A 23,052-nucleotide genomic window follows, 5' to 3' on the forward strand; every position below is an offset into this window, starting at 1 on the left:
ACCTACTCAAGTGGATGACTGACCATGGCCAAACCACTGTACAGATTGTGGTCTATACCTGTGACTGACAGTACCAAGGCCCCCTCGGCAGATAGCGGATTAAATCCTGATGCACTACAGAGCAAGGTGATCTCCTCAACCCCAGATGCCTTGTTTGGCTTTCATACTAAGTTTTCTTGATGTGTAGCTTGTGTTGTGCTTTTGTTAAGGTGGGAAGCTGAATATTACTGAGGCAAGGTGGGCCATGACCAAGGCATTTAACAAACAATGATCCCCTTTAATTTGTGACTCAATCCTGCCTAAGAACAGACTGGGCTGATAGGTTTGCTAGGGCAGTGTTATTTATGGAAATATATGTGGAATTGTTGAGTGGCTGTTTTGGGGGGTCATGGTGAAGGTGGTACAAGGCAGTCCAGGAAATGTGAAGGTACGTTGAGCTGTCCCTGGTGTGGGATGTAGTAATATGTGGGGGTAGAGCATGGTGGGAGCAGTTGGTGGGGGGGGGTGGCGGGAGTCAGCAATATTGGCTTTATAGTTACCTAGGTATCGACCTAGGTTTTTAATTGTCTGACATTTTTTACTAAACTGTTAATTCAATTTAAGTGGAAGCCCATTAATTTTCTAACTTTAATGGATTACTTTGGACGATTCCAGGTGCATGTACAACTCAGTCTGTGCTGCTCCATTGACTATCTGGTCATTGGACTCGCCAGGTCATTGAGTTTGCAATGCATGATTTGACAGCTCGTGGTAATGTACTAGACTGGGATATAGGCTGAACACTGAGGCATACTGTACCAATTAAACTTACCTATCATTGATTTTTAAATATTCATGATGCTGGGCTAACACTCTGTGGCACCTGATTTGACAGAAAATAGATTGGTTGTTGGTGAATCTATAGATTGTTAACTATATTTGTTATAGAGCACATTAATCATTCTTTTACAAGGTTGGTAATCATATGTTAAACCAAATCAGCTGAAATTATTTTTTTTGTACCTGATGAAACTAGATAACAGACAAACAATTCATTTATTGTATTTTATTGTGGCATTTTCAACCATATTCAACCCGACAGGATGATACCTCTGTTCCTATCTAGTAAATATTAGGTTATACATAATATAGAGTGGGGACCTGAGAAAGACTATCTGTTAATGATAAAGGACTGTAAGTCACAACAATAGCAAAGTATCCACGTTGCTAATTTTCTGTTTTAGCAGAGATTTAGCAATACACTAATGATCAAAGGTCCACCAAATTCATCAGCATGCTGACTGCAATCGTACATGCAGTTATGATTTTTTTTCGCCTTTTCAGAGACGTTAACAGTAGACTGGTCCAAAAGTCCCAGCCAATTTGTCCATCAACATTTTCACAAATTTCTAAGTCTGGGTAATTGCACACACTAATGATACAAGATTACAATGGAGGAATTTCTGGAAAATGTTTGCCTCATGATACTGAATTATATAATTAAGTCAAAAACCAGAAGGAACAATGCATTTGTTGGCAGATTACCAATATCCCCTTGTAGAGAATGCCATTGGAAGACTCAAGTCTGCCGTCTGTGAAAGGAATCAAGCTGCACAAGTTACGATAACACGAAGCTCATAAACATTCCATGTGCTGCTCATAAGTATTTGAATGGTGAGAAGCATTTGTGAAGAAAGATGGCAGCTGGAAGTATGTAGCCAAATTATGTATATTTAAGGGTCAAAACTAAAATGCCTCACATTTTTACTTGCCAGCAAGCAAGGTAATACCTCATTAAACATGTCAATTTCTGCTGAGCAATGTAGTTTTATGAGAACAATGCTACTTAACTTGCTGCTTTTGGACTCTCTAAATGGTCTGACCGTAAAGTTATTTTCAGATCACAGTTAGTCTGGTATCAATTGGTGAACATCTTTATTGAAGCTCTTGACTTTAAAGACTTTTTTCTGTGCACTGTTGAATTTATATCAGGCTTTTAGAGAAGAGTAAGTTTGTTTTGTTATATCTTGTAGCAGTAATGCGATATATAGAGTTAAGGGACATGCTCATGACATCATCACTGAATTATGTGAAGTGACCTAATGGCAAAAAGTTCCCAGTCTCCATCTTAATGCCCTCTGTCCTCTTGCAGCATAATGTGCTGCAATCCATCAGAATTGCTGAGCTGGAGCTTAAGCATGGAAGTGTCTGCAATTATAATGTATATAAAAAATACCAAGAACTGTAATTAAAAAATCATGAATTAATCACACCATGTATGTTTATGTTATATGAATTAGCGTGAGTGTCACAGTATGACAGTTGTATATCATCAACATATCTCGCTACCTTACGTTATGATGACAGTGTGGCAATAAGCACTGTTTGCTGCTTATAAAAGAACCTTCACTGAAAATTAGACAGCACTGGATTGTAAAGCATTTGGACCACCAAACACAATCAGTTGAATGAGTACCAAACTCCAACTCAAATATCCAACAGACAGATTGCTTAAAGTTATTCAGTATGCTTAAAGTTATTTTTTATTATCAAACTGTAAGCTATATATTGATTTTGTAAGAAACCCAAACAAAATTAAGGTACAGATAATATAACTCTACGGAGGCCGATATCCCATGACCAAATCACTCTCTATTTGCACAAGCATAGTATTTGACACTGATTCAGCTTCCTCAAAGCCAGCTCTCAGAGTGAACAGAACCTCTGACACTTCTGTTTACAGCTATCAGCCAAGGCTCCCTGATTGGATCAGATTAACAGCCCTAATCAGTAACTCTTATTTTATGAGGTCAATCATATGTCTCTCCTCCTCTCTGTCCATGGATATACACCTGTTCTTTTTCTTGTAGTCTCTCCAAGGACATTTTCATGCTGGGTCTGGTTCCTCTGATTCATTATGAGGTCCTCCTTTAAAAGAAATGACATTTTAAGGTTTAAAAAGTGATTTTCCAGTGTAGAGAGCCCCGCAGCTGTGCAGTTGTGCAATGTTTCCATTATTTGGTTCTCCTCAATTTGGTGCCAAATGCTGCTGCGATGTCATCACTCCCTGTTTGCTGCAGGCTCCCTCTAGTTGTTGAAGCCTGCTACTACAGGCCTTTACCACTTTCATACACAGACATACATCAGTAAGGCTTCTAACAAAAGCAAACACGCAAATTAAAGTAAAATTGAACCAAAAGAAGGAAAAACTAGAGTGCAGAACAGCAGACTAAGTAAAAAAAAGTAACAAACAAGTCTTGCACTCAACTTCAATGGAAGAAAAAGCCACAGGCCTTCAATATGAAATGGAAGGCAACCATGGATTATGGGTTGGATAGTGAGTGATATCTTTACCAAACTATAGCAATTTGAGCAACATATGCAGATTTACTTCACAGGTGAAGCCATTAATATACTCAGGAGGAGAGCTCTGAAAAATACTACTTGTTATCAGTGAAGAGAGGCTTAATGTAATAAAAGATTCACTTTTTGAGAATGACTAAAAAGTTGCAGATAAGATCTGGAGAGCAATTGAAGACCTGTTCAATGCACAAATAACTTCAAAGTTAACAGACTCACTCATATCATTCAGACAGAAACTCCAAGAGTCTGATAAGTCTAGTTGTCATGAAATATTGAAGCAAAGAGTATGCAAACAGCAAACGCTGTTTTAGTTAGAAGAAGGTTGAGAGGTGACTTAATAGAGACATACAAGATGATCAATGGATTAGATAGGGTGGACAGTGAGAGCAGATGGTGATGGCTAGTATGCGGAGACATAGTGTTACATTGAGGGGTGATTGATATTGGACAGATGTCAGGTAGGTTTTTTACTTAGAGAGTAGTGAGGGTATGGAACGCCCTGCCTGCAACAGTAGTAGACTCACCAACATTAAGGGCATTTAAATAGTCATTGGATAGGCATATGGATGAGAATGGAATAATGTAGGTTAGATGGGCTACAGATTGGTTTCACAGGTTGGTGCAATGTTGAGGGCTGAAGGGCTTATACTGTGCTGTAATGTTCTATGTTCTATGTGCTATGACTGTGATTTCTCTGAAGAAAAACTCACAAAGAGGCTATCTGATTTGCTAATCATCTTTACTCAAGACAGAAAACTGTCTTGACAATAGGAGACAGAGGATGGTGGTGGAGGATTTTCTTTGGGTTGGTGGCCTGTGACCAGCAGTATTCCACAGGGATCAGTACTCAGTCCACTTTTGTTTGTCATTTATATAAATGGTCTGAATGAGGATTTTGGAGGCCTGATTAGTAAGTTTGCAGATGACACCAAAATTGATGTTACAGTGGACAGTGAAGAAGGTTCTCTAAGATTAGAAAGAGATCTTGATCAGTTGGGTCAATGGGCTGAGGAGTGGCAGATGGACTTTAATTTGGATAAATGCAAGATATTGCATTTTGGTAAAACAAACAAGGGCTGGACTTATACAATTAATAGTAGGACCCTGGGTACTGTTTTAGAACAGAAAGGTCTAAAGGTTTAGGTATGTAATTTGTGTAACAGGCATACAGGGTGGATAAGGAGGCAGTTAGTAGGCTTGCCTGCATTGCTCAGACCTTTGAATATGGGAGTGGGGACGTCATGTTAAGTTGTACAGGAAGTTGGTGAGGCTGGCTCTGGTGTACTGTGTCCAGTTCTGGTCGTCCTGCTACAGGAAGGATATTATTAAACTGGTGAGGGTTCAGAAAATGCTTACTAGGATATTGCTGGGAATGGAAGGTTTTCATTATAAAAGTAGGCTGGACAGGCTGGAACTTCTTTCACTGGAGCATTGGAGGTTGAGGGATGACCTTATCAAGGTTTATGAAATCACGGAGCGCAAAGATAATGTAAATAGCAAGAGTCTTTTCCCTATGGTGGGGAGTTCAAAACTAGGGTCTATATTTTTAACGGATGAGGAAAAAGATTTAAAATAGACATGGGGGCAACGTTTTTACACAGAGAGTGGTTTGTGTGTGGAATGCACTGCCAGAGAAAGTGCTGGATGCAGGTAGAGTTACAATATTTAAAAGACGTTTGAATAAGTACATGAATAGGAAAGGTTTGGAGGGATATGGGCCAAATGCACGCATATGGCACTAGTTTAGTTTGGGAACATGGTTGGAGTGGACTAGTTGGACCAAAGGGACTGTTTCCATGCTGTATGATTCTATGACGCCATGACTCAAAGCCTCCTAGAATGACTTCTGGGAAAGAGAAAGGGTCACACCATTGATGCCTGGAAGATGATGTGTGCATGAAGCCATTGTGGCAGGCCACAATCAATGACAAGCTTTGAGTGCAGACAATATTATCGCTAAAGACATCAAAGTGAAGCAAGCAGCAAGATCTGTGATAGATACAAATCATTACACTTGCCCAGAGGTTGTCCGATATTTCTTCACATCTGCAAATTGTGTGGCACCAAATAACATTGAGCCCACCTTTTTAGAAAGTCTAGTTCCCAAAGCCAAGCCAGATCATAGTAATAGATCCAGGTGACTAACAAGGTGGTATCACACCTCAATACTAACTATACAAATGTACAACAAAAATTACAAAATAACATATTAATAAAGTGAATAGCTAACAAACTGTAAAGCATCTTGTGGAAGCTGACCAAGCCTTCCATATTGTAACTGCACATACTATATTCAATTTCTTACATCTTTATTTGGGAGGGGAGTTATTGCAGTCATGGCAGGATCTGTTAAAGAGCCAGTAAACTGCAAACTGAACTGCGCAAACACTCAAAACTGAAAATTTCATTTAACCCCATGAACTAACACAGGGCCTTTAAATACACCATAAGATCGCTGGGGTCACTTTACGTACTTATTGCTGCAACAGTCATTCTAGAACCCACCCAATTAATTTCTGGTGAAAATCAATGGAATTTAAAAGATCTGACAATCAGATTAGATCCTAAGTGGTGAAAGTGATAGCTTCTTCGAAGTAGAACATATTTGTACATTGACTGAATAACATTTTGCAATTGCCAACTGTTCAGCAATGCTCATTGAAAAAGAGGAAGTTTTATCAAATAATTATAACAGTTTGCGATACATAGCAAAAAAAAGTGCTAGACTGCAGAATGCGAAACTGATTGTGTCAGACTTCATCATATTTGGTAACTGCAGTTTAAAAACCATGTTTGATATACATAAGAAATTGAAAATGTAGTAATTAACACTACAAGTGATACTAAAACCTTATAAGTGGACTGCAGTCTACTCTTAATTCAGGGCCATTTAATTCAAATTATCCAATAATTCAAATTTTATGAGAACTAAATTCCTGCTTTGCTGTAATTTTACATTGTTTAATTTCAATTATTGGACAGTTCAATATTTTAAGCAAAAATCAACTTTAACTTGTCTTGAATTATGCAAGATTTTTGGAATTTGAAAGTGTTTCTCTTCTCCCCCACACCCACCATATATAACTTGTTTAAATTTAAGAGTAAGTCATTGCTAACATTAATTGACATGGGGAGAAATTCTTGTTTGAAATGAAGCTTGATGATAATAGTGCTAAAATTGTTGAAATAATAACATCTGCTGCATAGTAAGCAGGGCAATAAGTTGATCAGATTTGATAACCAATCTAAAATATTTCTAATCTGCACATCTACATCTGTTGCTTAAAAAAAAATCTACTTTCCCTGTTGCCACAAAGAAACCTTTAATATTGTCTCCCGGCATCTCCACTTCCATCTCAGCATGCTTTACTGAGCGATGAACCTACATAAGGGGCTCCAACTTGCAGTCAATTGAAATCATATTTGGTTTCTATCAAAGCAATAGAAGTCATTCTTACATAAATTAAGGAGGTTTCTATCTGCATCAGGACAGACACTTCAGAAAACCAAGAGAGAGATGTGTTAAAATAGCCACAGCATGTGACGTATGCTTCCTCTTCTAACTTCAGTAGATAGCTTCTGGTTGGAGTGAAATTAAAATTTCCACTTGCATTCAGAAAATTGTTAAAGTCAGTTTCTGCTAAAACCTTTTCTCTTTAAAATGGATATTTAAGTGTCAGTGTTCCAGGTCAGATTTTCTGAGACGCAATCTCATGCAGAATGCCACCTAGCGCCTTCCATTTTTAAGTAAAAAATGAGTTCCACATTTCTGACAGAAGATTCCAATCTGTGCTGCTTCAGAAATGTGAGGCTGTATTTACTGTCTCATAAGTCTTTTGTAATGCAGAAAGTCTATGGAAAACAAACCGGTCTCCTTTATCACAACAGTCAGTTATCTTTATTCTGTGTTTTATAGGTCTGACGTTACATGCAACCACTTTGACGGCTGGTACCAAAGCATAAATATATGGGATAAGGTTCAGTTGCTGGCAATGTTGGTGCCAGATCAGTAAGATGAGAGCGAAGTAGGATGATAAATAAGTAGGGTGACTAGTGCCAAGTGGGTAGGATGCTAAGTGTGTAGAGGAGAGAGTGTCAGGTGGGTAAGGTGCTAAGTGGGTAAGAAGTAAAGGGCCAGTGGTTCAAGTGGTATGTGCAAGGGGCAAGGGGGCCAGATAAGAGATAGAGTGTTTAGGGAGTAGGTCCAAGTGGTTGTATGGTATAGTGCCCATTAGTAATCATTCAGATTCAGCAATGGTAGAATGGGGGTAGGGTCGTAAGGGCTTGTTGGAGTTGGGTACAGCAGCAGAGGAGGGAGGAGGGTTGAGTATATATGATGGAGGGGTTTAGGTCTGGTGACAGGGGTGGGATTTCGAGTCCGAGGGTTAATGGGGACTGTCATCTTTATCCAGTGATAGAGGAGGTGTGTCAGATCAGGACGATGGGGATATTTAGCTGTGGGGGTTTGTTGGTTAGTATTGAGTCAGGAGAATACTTAATCATTTAATTTTTCCTGTATAACCATTTATCTAATTGAAGTGGAAAATTTCAAATGCTCTGAAAAAAAACAATACTTATGGGGGGTATCAGACATAGAGGAATTACCCAGCAGAATCTATAGTTTTTGGGCAATTAATTTGTAGTAAGAATAGCCAGAGGAGCAGAAGTAGGTCATTCAGCCCATCAAGGTCCTGGGAAGTGTTGCTGAATAATGAGACCTTGGAGTGCAGGTTCGTAGTTCCTTGAGAGTAGAATTGTAGGTAGATAGGATAGTGAAAAAGGTATACTTTTCTTTATTGGTCAGAGTATTGAGTGTAAGAGTTGGGAGGTCATGTTGCAGCTGTACAGGACATTGTTAGGCCACTTTTGGAATATTGCGTGCAATTCTGGTCTCCAGGTGAGAAGGATTGGATTGCTCCAGGAAGAAGCAACATGGACTTTATGGGCCAGATGGTCTCCTTCTATGCAGTAATTAACTTCATGGGTGAGAATTAATCTGGATGACAGGATCTCAACCAGAAATGCTCGTCCTATTAATAGCCACAAACCATTCAGACACTTACCTAGGCAGTGACAGAGCTTCCTCAGGATTAAGGACCCGAGGAGTAGGAGGTTTTTAAAAATTCATTTGTGGGATGTGGGCATCAACGGCATTTAGTGTCTATCCCTGGTTGCCATTGAGAAGGTGGTATTGAGCTACCTTCTTGAAGCTGTCGGCCATTTAGTATACTGGATTTGTGGTGCTGGAAGAGCACAGCAGTTCAGGCAGCATCCAACGAGCAGCGAAATCGACGTTTCGGGCAAAAGCTAGTATCAGTTGACCCACAATGCCATTAATGAGGGAGTTCCAGGCTTTTGACTGAATGACACTGAAGGAACGCAGATATGTTTCCAAATGTGTGGCTTGGAGATGTTAATGTTCCCAAGTGTCTTCTGCCCCTCTCCTTCTGAATGTGAGTAGTTGTGGGTATGCAAGTGCTAATTAAAGAGCATTTATTGAGTTACTGCAATGCATCTGGCAGATATCACACACTGCTGCTGCTGTTATCCAGTGAGTGACTAATTGTGGATGCGCTGCGACTCAACTGGGCTGCTTTATCCTGGATGATAAAGGGTCTCATTCCTGATGAAGAGCTCCTGCCCGAAACATCGCTTTTCCTGCTCCTTGGATGCTGCCTGACCTATTGTTTATTTCCAGCACCACTCTAATCTTGACTGTAATCTCCAGCATCTGCAGTCCTCACTTATGCCTTATCATGCTTCAACAACACTACCTCAATATCTTTACTTGGATAGCTGAGCCACGTAACACAATTTAATAATGTTAACTTATTCCATTTGAGACAAGAAGGAGAAAATGATGATGCCAAAGCAAGAGACTTCTGAAAGTAAGAGACTTCCATTCAAGTGAAATTGACTGGAGAAGCTAAGAGATAAAGACAGAAAATGCTCGAAATACTTAGCAGGTCGAGTAGTGTCTGTGGAAGAAGAAAGTAGAGTTGATATTTTAGAGATGATGACCTTTTATCACAACTGTATGGACAGTGTGAAAGCCCTGTGCAAATAATGCTCTTTTAAATTCTGTATGGAACAAAAAATATTGCAAAATCTTTCATCACTTTTTGAAGAGGTCAACTTTCCAAATATAACATAAAATGTGTTCCAGTAACTCATTTTTGTTTTAAACTGCAACATCTTCCACAGTCCCTTGGTTTAAAGTAGCAATTTTTCCCATTTTTAAGTCTGCAGTTAAAATAAATAATGGTACCTTTACACTTCTCAGAAAAGTTTCCTTTTTTTCATTTTCTTTTTCTCGTTTGGGTTGGTCTCAATAGGTGCAAGCTTTGAAAGCATTTATTCCTTCACACTAGCCTCGAAGATATTGATTAGATCACCCCAATTGTATTGTTTTTACTTTGCACTGACAGATCATTTTTATTATAACAAAACCATTTTGACATCCCGAGCTCTCTACATTTTGGGTAAGATGGATGCTGTTATTACCCCAGTTGTATTGTTTTCTAAAATGTAGACGATTTTATAGTGTTGTTATTCAACAATTACCAAATTTATCGAATTAAATTATTAAGTTGATAAGGTTTGGATTTATGATCTTTGGATTGCTATGAAGTGTCACAACTACTGGGCCATTTGGTGACTTCATTGTATTTATGGGAGTGGCCACTGAATGCATCCTGTATGCCTGGTGTAAAGACTCTAGAATATAATGATACACATGAATCATGCATTTACAGCATTCAATAGTAAAGGAAATTTAAAATGTTTTTGGGAAGTGTGTAACAATATATTTCTTAATATGATAACCTCTGATTTGTATCTGCCACTCTAATATGTTTTCCACAAGTAGCAATAAAAAAGAAAATAGTCCATGCAGTTAACAGCAATTTTACATTGCACTGACAGACCATTTTTATATTAATAAAACCATTTTATCATCCTGAGCTCTCTACATTTTGGGTGAGATGGATGCTGTTATTGTAATCAAACGTACAAACCAATGCTTTATCTTGGAACGAAAGACAGATAAAATCATCTTATCACAAGTAGGCAAGAACAGTTCAAGGGGAAAATTATCTTCCAATAATTTCCCAAGGGAATAAACCTCTTTTTCATGTTTTGATTAAATAAGCATATTGCAGATAGAACCTGTAGATAATGTGAGATTGGGAGATACTGTCTGAGCTGCCTTTTGCCTGGAGAATAATAATAAATGTTATGATTGCATTTATTGGTTTTCTTTGAAAACGCCAAACAACTGTTGCTTGGGCATGGTCTTACTCTAGCAATACCATTCAAAGATCATCACCAACCTTTTTTGCATACATTTGCAATATCCTATAATGTTTACTGAGCAGAATGACTAAATATTAGCTATTGTAATGAAATCAAATCTATAAGTTCCTAATTCTGAAAAATACTTTAAAACATAACAAATGACTTTTGAGAATAGTTTAGGAAGTTAACAATTAAATTCATTAAAAGTTTATTCAGGTGATTCTTGTTCCTCAAGATTAGATCTGTCGATCACTGCTGCTTTGCAAACTAACATCACTGCTGATTTTTTAAAACAACAAGGTTCCAGAAACGATAAACAAAATGAACAGCAAGCCATACATGTGGTGGACCAGTGTACTAGTGTTTTGAATCATGCTAGAGAAGTTTTCATGTCCACCAGAGAGGATGGACAAGGCCTATGTTGAACATTTCATCTGTCAATTGACATATGAGGCAATGCAATACCTCCTTAACACAACACTCATGTTTCAGGTTCAGTCTTAGTATCTGCTTGAAACATAAAATGTGCCAAAAACACTTGACTGAGGGGCAAGAGTGCTCTATTTAAAGAACATTTAACTTATTATTGTTGGGGCGGAATGACCAAATGATTCACTCGTCACCCAGGAATTCACTTTCGGAATCAAGGAGTTTATTGAAATTGTACTATGACAAGAAACCCTCTGAAAACCCAAAGAGCTCTTCACTGAAGAAAGGAAACTTACAATTGTATACATTTGTTTCATCTCACCTTTAACAATCACAAACCAAATTAATTAATGACATACATTTCCAATTAAGTTAATCATATGACTGAATGGCTAAAGATGGACAGAATTGTGGTCAACCCCTGGTTCACAATGTCTTCATGATGTTTCCCAGATTATTTTTATCTACCTTTTTGGAGCTTTTCACAATGGATATTGTATTCAAGTACATTCCTGCCCAGACATTTGCCAGCTGCACCATGTTAATTGCTAATTAATTGGTTATTTGCCTGTCACTGAAGGACCTTTTAAATTCCTTATTAACCTCATTATGCGAAATACAAAAGAATATTGATTTTTACTAATTGATATAATATCAGCTCCAACAAAGTCATGTGGTTAGACCTAATGTTAGAATTCTTTAGCTAACAAGTTGTAAGCAGTTTCTTTCTCACCGTGTTTCCTGGGCACCTCTAGCTTTATCCTTGGGTGTCTTACAATGTGTTCGTTCACCCCACTTCCAATGCTTGCTCATTTCTAAGCCTATGATTTATTTATTCCTGGAATGGTATGGGGGCTGTTTTATTGTCTGAAACTGGTTTGCTCCCATAATGTTATTTGAATCTTTTCCTCTCATGCTTTTAGTGATTCTTTTGGTACATGGATTAATCTTTAACTACTTCCGAATCTGTACCTATGACTATTTGAGGGATCCTGACTAAAAACAGTATTGGAACAGATTGATTGAATAATTAAATAGAGATTCATTAATTAAACATAGTGTGAAATGTTCTTATCTATGTCTTTTGTGTAATCAACTGCAGTTGCAAATTCTATCTCAGTGCTGTCACCTTGCATTCACAGGGCTACTATTGTTTAAACTTGTGCAGGTTACATTAAGCAAGTATTTTCCCAAGCTCCATAATAACTGTCAGCCATGTTCTGCTGCATTAGCCATAGGCAGCTATTGGCCAATTTGTGCTGCTCAGTCATGGGCAGACTTAACAATCGTTCAATCAAGATAGACACTTCTTAGAAGTTTTTTTTTAGATTTTGAAGTCTTCAAAGGGTATGAGAAGGAAGAGGGAAGATGGCATTGAGATAGAGGAGCAGCCATGATCATGTTGAATAGTGGAGCAAGCTCAGAGGACTGAATGGCATACTCCTGCTCCTAGTTTCTGTGCTTCTATGTTTCAATATGAATTATAAATATCCTCCTGATGGACAGAGAATGATATGGGCGGCATGGTGGCACAGTGGTTAGCACTGCTGCCTCACAGCGCCAGAGACCAGGCTTCAATTCCCGCCTCAGGCGACTGACTGTGTGGAGTTTGCACGTCCTCCCCGTGTCTGCGTGGGTTTCCTCCGGGTGCTCCGGTTTCCTCCCACAGTCCAAAGATGTGCAGGTCAGGTGAATTGGCCATGCTAAATTGCCCGTAGTGTTAGGTAAGGGGTAAATGTAGGGGTATGGGTGGGTTGCGCTTCGGCGGGGCGGTGTGGACTTGTTGGGCCGAAGGGCCTGTTTCCACACTGTAAGTAATCTAATCTAATCTAATAACAGGGACTGGATTTTAACCTCCATCCAATGGAACATGACTTGGAACAATGCAACATTTACTCAGTACATTATTGGAATGGCAAGAAAGATTAAAACGTTCAGGTCTTGGGTGAGATTTGAACTTCAATGTTGCAACTCAGAAGCAAGAATATTTCTTTAAAGCCAAGGCTGATACCATTGCTATATAATTACCATAGTAAAATTCCATTAACATGAGCAGCTTAGAGTCAATGCTTTAATAATTTCCCGAGAATATCTTCCAAAATAGGCATATAAATACTAAAGGTCAGATTTATGGTGTCAATTGTGGTCAGTGATAATATTCAAGCACTGAGTTAGAGATTTTAATACTGGGAGGTCAGGGGCCTGAACCAAGCTCTGTGGATTAGAAAGAAGCCAATGTAATCCTATTAGCTAAACCAGCTGAAAATGAATTCACCCACTAACCAAGGGGATAGATAAATTGAGATGCAGTGGCATGCATTTAAGGGTTAATTCAACACACACACAATAAGTATACTGTATTCCTACTGTAAAGAAAAACCATCCATGGTGAATTAAAGAAGCTAAGGCAAGCATCAAATATAAGAAAAACCTATATGACTATGCTAGTATGAAGGAAGGTCAGATGATGGGCCAAAGTATAAAGAATGGCAGCAAAAGACTAAAAAGGTAGTCAGGAGGAAAAAATAGAGGATAAGAGGATGCTAGCAAAAAGAGATAACAAGAGTTTCTACAGACATTGAAAAAGAAAAAAAAAAGTGAGTGTTGGTTCTTCAGATGATGCAAGTGGGATATAAATGCAAATAATAAAGAAATTACAGATGAAATAAACAAATATTTTGTTTCTGTCTTCACTGTAGACAATAGAAAAAATACTCCACTCATAGCTATACATTAGTAAAGGAAGGGAGGGAGGAACTTGGTGAAATAATAATCATAATCTGATAGAACAATAGATTGACAATTCTCCAGATCCACATGGACTGCATCCTATAATCTTAAAAGAGATGGAAACTGAGTTAATAACTGCATTTATGTTAATTTTCCAAACTTCTCTTGGTACACAAAATTCCATTGAACTGGAAAGTAGCAAATATAACTCAAGAGGAAGGAAGGGAGATAGACAACAGGAACTATTGGCCACTTAACTTGATGTCTGATATGGAGAAAGTGGAAGAATTGATTATCTAGTAGATTATAGCTGTGTACTTACAAAAACTCAAGGAATCAGGAAAACTCAGTATAGTTTCCTTAAAGGGATACCACGTTTAACCAAATTATTGGAGTTCTTCGAAAAGATAGCATGCATTATGGATCAAAGAGAGCCTGTAGATACACCATACCTGGATTTCCAGAAGACATTTGCGAAGATAACATATAAAAGGTCATTGTAGAACATAAATGTCCATGATGTATAGCGTAATATATTCGTGTGGATGAATATTTTGCTGCAGATGCTGGAATTTGAAGGGAACACAGTAAATGCTGGAGAAATGCAGCAAGTCTGTGGAGAAAGAAACAGTTCATGTTGCAAGTCTGCTACAACACTTCTCCAGATCATGGACAGAAGATTGTTTTCTGTCAGTCAGTCAGAGTGTGTATGTGCCTTTATCTGATTAGCAGGATGTGACAAATGGAGTCGTACAAAGATATTTGCTGTTGTCTCAACATTTTACAATTTACATAAATGCCTTACATGTGAGAAGCAAAGACCTGCATCTAAATTTACACATTACAGCAAGCTAAGTATGAAAGTATGTTGTGAAGGAAACATAAGAGATAATAATGAGTAAGTGAACAAAACTCTAACAGAAGGGATAAGATGTGAGAAAATGTGAAGTTGTTCACTTTGGCAGGAAGAATAAAAATCAAAACATAAAGTATTATTAAATGGACAACAGTTGTGTAATTCTGAAGTGGTGAGAGATTTAAATGTTCTGGAGTTTGAGCCACAAAACAATGGTCTGTAGGTACAAATTGTATTCAAGAAGGCTAATAGGGTCCCAACCTTCATTACAAGAGGAAATGAACATAAATGTAAGGATGTTATGCTTCAGTTATACACTGGACTGGTGAGACCATATCTCGAGTACTGTGTGAAATTTTATTTCTTTATTCAAGGAATGATGTAAGTTCGTTGGAGGTGGATCAGAGGAGGTTTACTAGACTGATATTTAGAGAATAGTTTGAGTAGTTCCCACTGGAATTTAGAAAAGTGAAGGAAAAGAAGACACTGGGAAGAGTTACGCACAGATCACCCCTCGACAGTAGTCACTCTGTGGGAAAGGCTACAAATCAGCAAATAATAGGAGCACATCAAAAGAATAGAGCAACAATTATTTTAATTTTATTTTATGAAAAGTATTTTAATCATTCAAATGTAGATGTGTACAATGATGACAAATTCATAGCTTTCATTAGGGCTAGTTTCCTAGAACAATATGTCATGGCCATACCTCTGCCTTCAAACCCCACCCCTCCAACCGTAACAAGGACAGAACGCCCCTGGTGCTCACCTTCCACCCTACAAACCTTTGCATAAACCAAATCATCTGCCGACATTTCCGCCACCTCCAAAAAGACCCCACCACCAGGGATATATTTGCCTTCCGCAAAGACCGTTCCCTCCGTGACTACCTGGTCAGGTCCACACCCCCCTACGACCCACCCTCCCATTCTGGCACTTTCCCCTGCCACCGCAGGAACTGTAAAACCTGCGCCCACACCTCCTCCCTCACCTCTATCCAAGGCTCTAAAGGAGCCTTCCATATCCATCAAAGTTTTACCTGAACATCCACTAATATCATTTATTGTATCCGTTGCTCCCGATGTGGTCTTCTCTACATTGGGGAGACTGGGCGCCTCCTAGCAGAGCGCTTTAGGGAACATCTCTGAGACACCCGCACCAATCAACCAAACCACCCCGTGGCCCAACATTTCAACTCCCCCTCCCACTCTGCCGAGGAAGTGGAGGTCCTGGGCCTCCTTCATCATCGCTCCCTCACCACCAGACGCCTGGAGGAAGAACGCCTCATCTTCCGCCTCGGAACACTTCAACCCCAGGGCATCAATGTGGACTTCAACAGCTTCCTCATTTCCCCTTCCCCCACCTCATCCTAGTTTCAAACTTCCAGCTCAGCACTGTCTCCTTGACTTGTCCGGGCTTGTCGAACCTGCCTATCTCTTTTTCCACCTATCCACTCCACCCTCTCCTCCTTGACCTATCACCTTCATCTCCTCCCCCACTCACCCATTTGACTCTATGCGACTCTCTCCCCACCCCCACCCTCCTCTAGCTTATCTCTCCATGCTTCAGGCTCACTGACTTTATTCCTGATGAAGGGCTTTTGCCCAAAACGTCGATTTCGCTGCTCGTTGGATGCTGCCTGAACTGCTGTGCTCTTTCAGCACCACTAATCCAGTATTTGTTTTCCAGCATCTGCAGTCATTGTTTTTACCCCGATATGTCATGGAGCCAACCACAGAACACATTATCTTGGATCTGGTTATGGGTAGTGAGGCAGGATTAATAAATTACCTCAGAGCAAAAGATCACGAGGAAGTAGTGATCATGGCATCAAATTTAATATTCTGTTTGAAAATGAGAAACCTGAATGAGAAACAACCATGTTTGACTTCAAGGGAATTACTATGAAATAAGGATAGAGTTAGCTCAAGTGCTACTGGTCGATAGATTCGCAGGAAAGATAACAAGCAAGCAGAGGCAGGCATTCAAGGAGGTAACTAGGAGAAAGTGAGGACTGCAGATGCTGGAGACCAGAGTTGAAAAGTGTGGTGCTGGAAAAGCGCAGCAGGCCAGGCAGCATCCGAGGAGCAGGAGAATTGACGTTTCGGGCGAAACGTCGATTCCAGGAGGTAATTCATGATTCTCAGCAAAAATACATCCCATTAAGAAGGAAAGATTCTAAGAAAAGGTTAAACCAACCATGGCTAATCAAGAAAATTAAGGAGAGCATTAAGTTGAATGAAAAGCATAGAAGGAGGCCAATGTGGGTGATAGCCCTGAAGACTAGGATAAAGTCAGAATCCAGCAAAGGAGAACTAAGAAGATAATAAAGAGAGTTAAGATAAACTATGAAAGCAAACAGGTAAGAAATATAAAAACTGACATTAAGAGATTCTTAAAGTATATAAAAAGGAAGAGAGAGGTCAAAGTGAACATAAACTCCTTAGAAAATGAATCTAGGGTGATGGTTTTGGGGAACAAAGAAATGGCAAAGGAATTAAACAGATATTTTGCATCAGCCTTTACAATGGAAGGTATTTTGAATATTCATTAATACAAAAGAATACAGGGGAGGAATTAAATGTCATTACCATCATCAGAAAAGTAGCATTAGCTAAATTAATGAGGCTTAAGGCACAGAAGTCCCCTGGCCATGATAGTTTGAATGCTAGGATCCTAAAAGAGGTAGTTACAGAGGTAGTGAATGCATTTGTTATAATTTTCCAAAGATTGTTGGATTCTGGAGAAGAACCAGAGAATTAGCCAATGTGATGGACCTATTCAAAAACAGAGGGAAGCAAAAAGTAGGTAACTACAGGGCAATTAACCTAACATTGTTGGAAAAGAATTGGAATAAATTATTAAGGAATTAGAGCAGCACATGTGGAAAACCAGAATTTAATCAAGCAGAGTCAGCATAGCTTCAAGAAAGTGAAAACATGTCTGACTAATTTATTATAGGTTTTCGAGGAAGCATCAACCAGAGTGGTTAGAGGGGAAACAGTAGATGTGCTATATTTGAACTTCCACAAAGCATTTCACAAGGTACCTCACAAAAGACTAAATCATAAGAGTCTATGGTGTTTGAGGTAGTAGCTTGGCATAGATGGAGAACTGGCAAATGGAAATAGTGAGTAGGAATGAACAGTTCTTTTTCAGGTTGGCATCCTGTGACCAATGGTCTTCTACTGGGATCAGTATCCTGTCTCATATCAAGATTTTTCTCCTTTAATGGTGGTGAGTATACCATGTACCATTTATATATAAGATAAAATATTGTAATATATAATTTTATATCAATATAATATCAATATAATATTACAATATCCTGTGTATAATATATATTAATGACTTGGAGGAAGACAATGCACTGTAGCCAAATTTGCAGAAGACCCAAAATTAGATGGAAAGGCAGTCTGTGAGATGGATACAGAGTTTATAGAGAAATATTGAATGATTAAATATGGGAGAAATAAGTTGGCAAATTGAGCATAATGTGGGAAACTACAATGTTGTTCATTTTGGAATCGAGAACAAAAGAGCACAATATTATTTGATTGGAGAAAAACTTCAGAAAATTGCAAGCAAGGGGACTTTGTAGTATTTGTTCATGAAACGTGGAAAACTAGTACACAGGTGTAGCAGGTAATCGGGAAGGCTAATGGAATGCTGGCTCTTATTTCAAAGAGGCTTGAGTATACAAGTAGGGAAGTCCCACTGCAACTGTACAAGGTGTTTTTTGATTACATCTGGAGGACTGTGAGCAGTTTTGGTCTCCTTATTTAAGGAAAGATATTATTTCATTGGTGGCAGTTCAGAGAAGGTTCACTAGGATTCTAAAGGGGCTAGACAGAGCAAATGCTGAGAGAATGTTTCTCCTCATGGGAGGGTCTAGGACCAGAGGTCAGAATAAAGGCGCAATTTAAGACTGAAATGGGGAGGAATTTCTCCTCTTAGAGGGGTGCGAGTCTTTGCCACAGAGAGCTGTAGCAGGCAGATTCCTTGTGTATAATTAATGCTCAAACAGATAGATTTTCGATCAGTGGGGGAATTCAAGGGTTATGTTGAAAAGTATACATGAGGGATGTCAGATAGGCCATGAACCTATTGAATGGCAGAGCAGACTCGAAGGGCTAAATGGCCCACACCTTTTCCTGTTATATATGGTCTTATGGAAGGTGCAGGCTCATGTAAATGAGTTGGATGGTGACCTGGGGAGCTATGAAGCCTATGCGGTTCACTAGAAGGACTATCTGTAAGGGATCTTGATGTATGGAGTCTCACCTACTCATGGAGATGAAGGCTGGAAGCCACTGGTTGAAGAATGCTCACTGTTGATTTTCACTCTGGTGCAAATCAAAACTATGCAAAAGTAAAGGTAATGACTGAGTCAATACTTGGAGTGGTCAGGGCAAATGCCTTGATCTATGAGGGAGGAAATTGCACGTTTCACTGATGTGAGGTTTGTTAAGGCAAAGTAACATTGCATACATGCATTTTCCAGCACACAGGTCGACAGGATACCTAGCTCCTGGATGCTAATGCACTGGTTCTCCTTGTATGCATCTCCTTACCCCAGACTTCACTCAGCGCCTCTTTCACTGTTGCACACAGAGACCAGAAAAAAGAGTAAGGATGTTTTAGGATGAGCTGGGAATGGTGTTAGAAGGACCCATTGCCCTGTATATATCTTTTCATCTTCCTTCCACATGCTGCAACAGGTTCTCAATGCACACACTATTCTCATCCTCAAAGGTTGAGGATGTAGATAATGGAGGAGCTTGTCTTTTCTCCACAGAGCTGCTGGATGTCCTGCCAGTAGGAAGAATAAAGGCACGGACTACTTTCTGTAAGTAGAAAAAATTCAGAAGTCTGAAGTGCAAACGGACTTGGGAGTCCTAGTCCAGGATTCTCTTGAGGTAAACATACAGGTTGAGTCGATAACTAGGAAGGCAAATACAATGTTGGCATTTCCTTCAAGAGGACTGGAATATAAAGTCAGGGATGTACTTCTGAGACTTTATAAAGCTCTGGTCAGACCACATTTAAATTTTGGGCCCCATACCTCAGGAAGGATGCGCTTACCCTGGAGTGGGTCCAGTGGAGATCCTTGAGAATGATTCCAGGAATGAAAGGCTTAACATATGAGGAATATGTGAGGACTCTGGATCTATACTTGATAGACTTTAGAAGGATTAGGGGCTTCTAATTTAAATTTGTGGAATACTGAATGGCCTGGATAGAGTGGATGTTGGGAAGATGTTTCCATTGGTAGGACAGATTAGGACCTGAGGGCACAGCCTTAGAGTCAAGAGAAGACCCTTAAGAACAGAGATAAGGAGAAGCTTCTTCAGCCAGCAGAAGGCTGTGGAGGCCAGGTCATTGTGTATATCTTTTTAAAATTAGATGAGATTACTTACAGTGTGGAAACAGGCCCTTCAGCCCAACAAGTCCACACTGACCTGCCGAAGCACAACCCCCCAGACCGATTCCCCTACATTTACCCCTTCACCTAACACTATGGGCAATTTACCATGGCCAATTCACCTAACCTGCATATTTTTGGAGTGTGGAAGGAAACCGGAGAAAACCCACGCAGACATGGGGAGAATGTGCAAACTTCAGACAGTCAGTCGCCTGAGGCAGGAATTGAACCCAGATCTCTGGTGCTGTGAGGCAGCAGTGCTAACCACTGTGCCACAGAGTTAGATAGTTTCTTGATTCTCAAGGAGATCAAGGATTTTGGGGAGAAAACAGGAGAATGGGATTGCAAAACTTATCATCCATGATTGAATGGTGGAGCAAACTTGATGGGCTGAATGGCCTAATTTCACCTCCTATACCTTATGGCCTTGTGGTCTAGATCCTGAAAGACAGTGGAGTGAGAAGATATTGCAGCCAATAGTTAGATGTGGTGTGCAATGTGTGACACTAATGGCGGGGTTACTGTGAGAGTTGAAATGAAATGAAAAGTGGTGCTTACTCAGTTGATGAGACATAGATATGTTGGCATCCCTGCAGGAGCTAAATTGCCCTCCTTAAGACTGAGGAATCTGATGTCATACACCTCTCTATTGATCTGTGCTTTGTCTGACCTATTGTGAGCGGGCCTCCCCTGGAATGAGAGCAAAGGAGAGAGGGAGAGAGCTGGAAAGTGTGTGGTCTGGCTGCAGTGTTGTTTCAGGTGGCGGAAAGTGGTGAGTTCTTCTGAGGGACTGAATTGGCAGTGGTAGTGATAGTGCCATGATAGAATAATGGAACTGAGAGAATGTGATGGACAATGTTGCCGTTCCAGTAGTAGGACTGGCAGAGTGTAATCCTTGGTGGAAGGTGAGCAGCAGCAGAGATTGAAAGAGTATAAGCTAGAGACTATAGCACTTACCCTGGCACAGAGGAGAAGGAGAAGCATTGCTGGCTATTTTCCACATCACAAAAATGGCGCTGATCTAAATGGTGACATTAGACAAGGCTGCCAAGATCATGAGGCATGGCTTCTCCTGCCTGTAGTCTGTGAAGAGGATGCCCATCCCTTGCCAGCCTACCCAGCTGACAAGAAGTTTTTTTTAGATTAGATTCCCTACAGTGTGGAAATAGGCCATTCAGCCCAACCAGTCCACAATGACCCTCCGAAGAGTGACCCACCCAGACCCATTTCCCTCTGACTAATGCACCTAGCACTCTGGGCAATTTCGCATTGCAAATTCACCTGACTTTGGACTGTGGGAGGAAACCAGAGCACCTGGAAGAAACCCACGCAGACACGGGGAATATGTGCAAACTCCACACGGACAGTCGCCCAAGACTGGAATCGAACCTGGGACCCTGGTGCTGTGAGGCAGCACTGCTAACCACTAAGCCACCGTTCTAGCGTATCATGACATCATCTTCCTCTTCTCCAACACCTTTTGAATCTGTCTGTGACTCAACAGGTCCGTTTCAGAATACCAGTGAAGGCATAGCAGCCTTTACAATATGGTACAGGCACCAAAGATAGAATTATTTCAGTGGATATCCTGTAAGTGGTCATTTATTCAGGGACCATGGTGGGATGTAGCTAAATTAGGATGTGATGGATGCCATGGAGGTGGGAAGGGTAATAATGAGGGAGCTTGGTTGGATACAGTGAGAGCTCTTGCTCAGACTTAGAGCAAGAAATTATTTAAAAACACTCAATGCAACTCGCACTTAGCTCAAAAAAGATAAAATTCATTCTATAAGATATCACAGTGATAGTCAAAAAAGTAAACAGAAATTTCCTTGCTATCTTTATTCCTCAATGAACTTTGTAAAACAGATGATCTGGTGATTTTCTATTTGTGGTGCTTTGCTGTCCATGAATTGACAATTGTGTTTTCTAGATACAACAATGAATGAGCTTGAAAAGAATACACCATGTATGCACTTTGCGATCTGAGGTTTTGGAAAAGCACTTTTAAAATGCAAACTCAGATTTTTCTTAATTTTGTCACTGAATGCATTTCGGAATGAATGGCCAGAAGACGTAATCTGATGAAATGGGTAAATTTGTGAATGGATGGTATGTTAAAACAACTTCAATAACCTAAGATAGGGTCTTCATTGTCAAGGGAATCAAGGGTTGAGGAAGAAAGTGATAGAATGGGGTTGAGAAACTTATCAGGCATGAGTAATTGGCAGAGCAGACTTGATGGGCTGAATGGCCTAATTTCTGCTCCTATGTCTTATGGTCTTATGGTCTAAACTATCGGGCTATCAGAGAGCTGTAAGGAAAGGGTCAACTTCTGCCTTTAACCTGAGTCTGATCTAAATTGGGGGAATTCCCATAGAATAGACAGGCCTGCTGTTTGAATCTACCAACTATCTAGATCTTAACTCCAAGTGTATTCAGAAGCCTATCCTAGGTTTCCTGGAGCTTGCTAGAGAAGACAAAGCTAAAGGAAAGCAGAATGTAAGAGGGTTGATTAATGGATAGGCAAAAAAGAAATAATGACCTGCTTCTTTCTCTAAATAAGCGGCCTTTGTATATTGAGCATTTTCTGAAAGCCTGCTTCAGGAGGCTCTGGATTTCCTATTTTCTGCTTCCAGGAAATAGGCCTTCTGCCAAATGGGCTGAGTGAACATGCACTATCAGTGGCTATCAAAGTCTTCACAGGTCTTAATTCATTTCCTTCTGTCTCCTCCCAGTGTGTGCTGATGGCATTTATGTAATTTGTTGCTTGTAAAGAGCGTGTCACATATGACTAATTCTACTTTTGTCAAGGCCTCTATTTATTGGCAGTTACTTTTTGGAGTTTCTGTGAACCATAAGGAATCTAGACTATTAATATGCAGTTGGTTTGTACACATCAAAAGATCATTATGCACGTCTGTGCAAGATTCTCTGGGATCACTCATAGAGGTGATATTTACATGTCAAAGCA

The sequence above is a fragment of the Chiloscyllium punctatum genome, chromosome 2, assembly GCF_047496795.1.
Source record: "Chiloscyllium punctatum isolate Juve2018m chromosome 2, sChiPun1.3, whole genome shotgun sequence".
Lineage (NCBI taxonomy): Eukaryota > Metazoa > Chordata > Chondrichthyes > Orectolobiformes > Hemiscylliidae > Chiloscyllium > Chiloscyllium punctatum.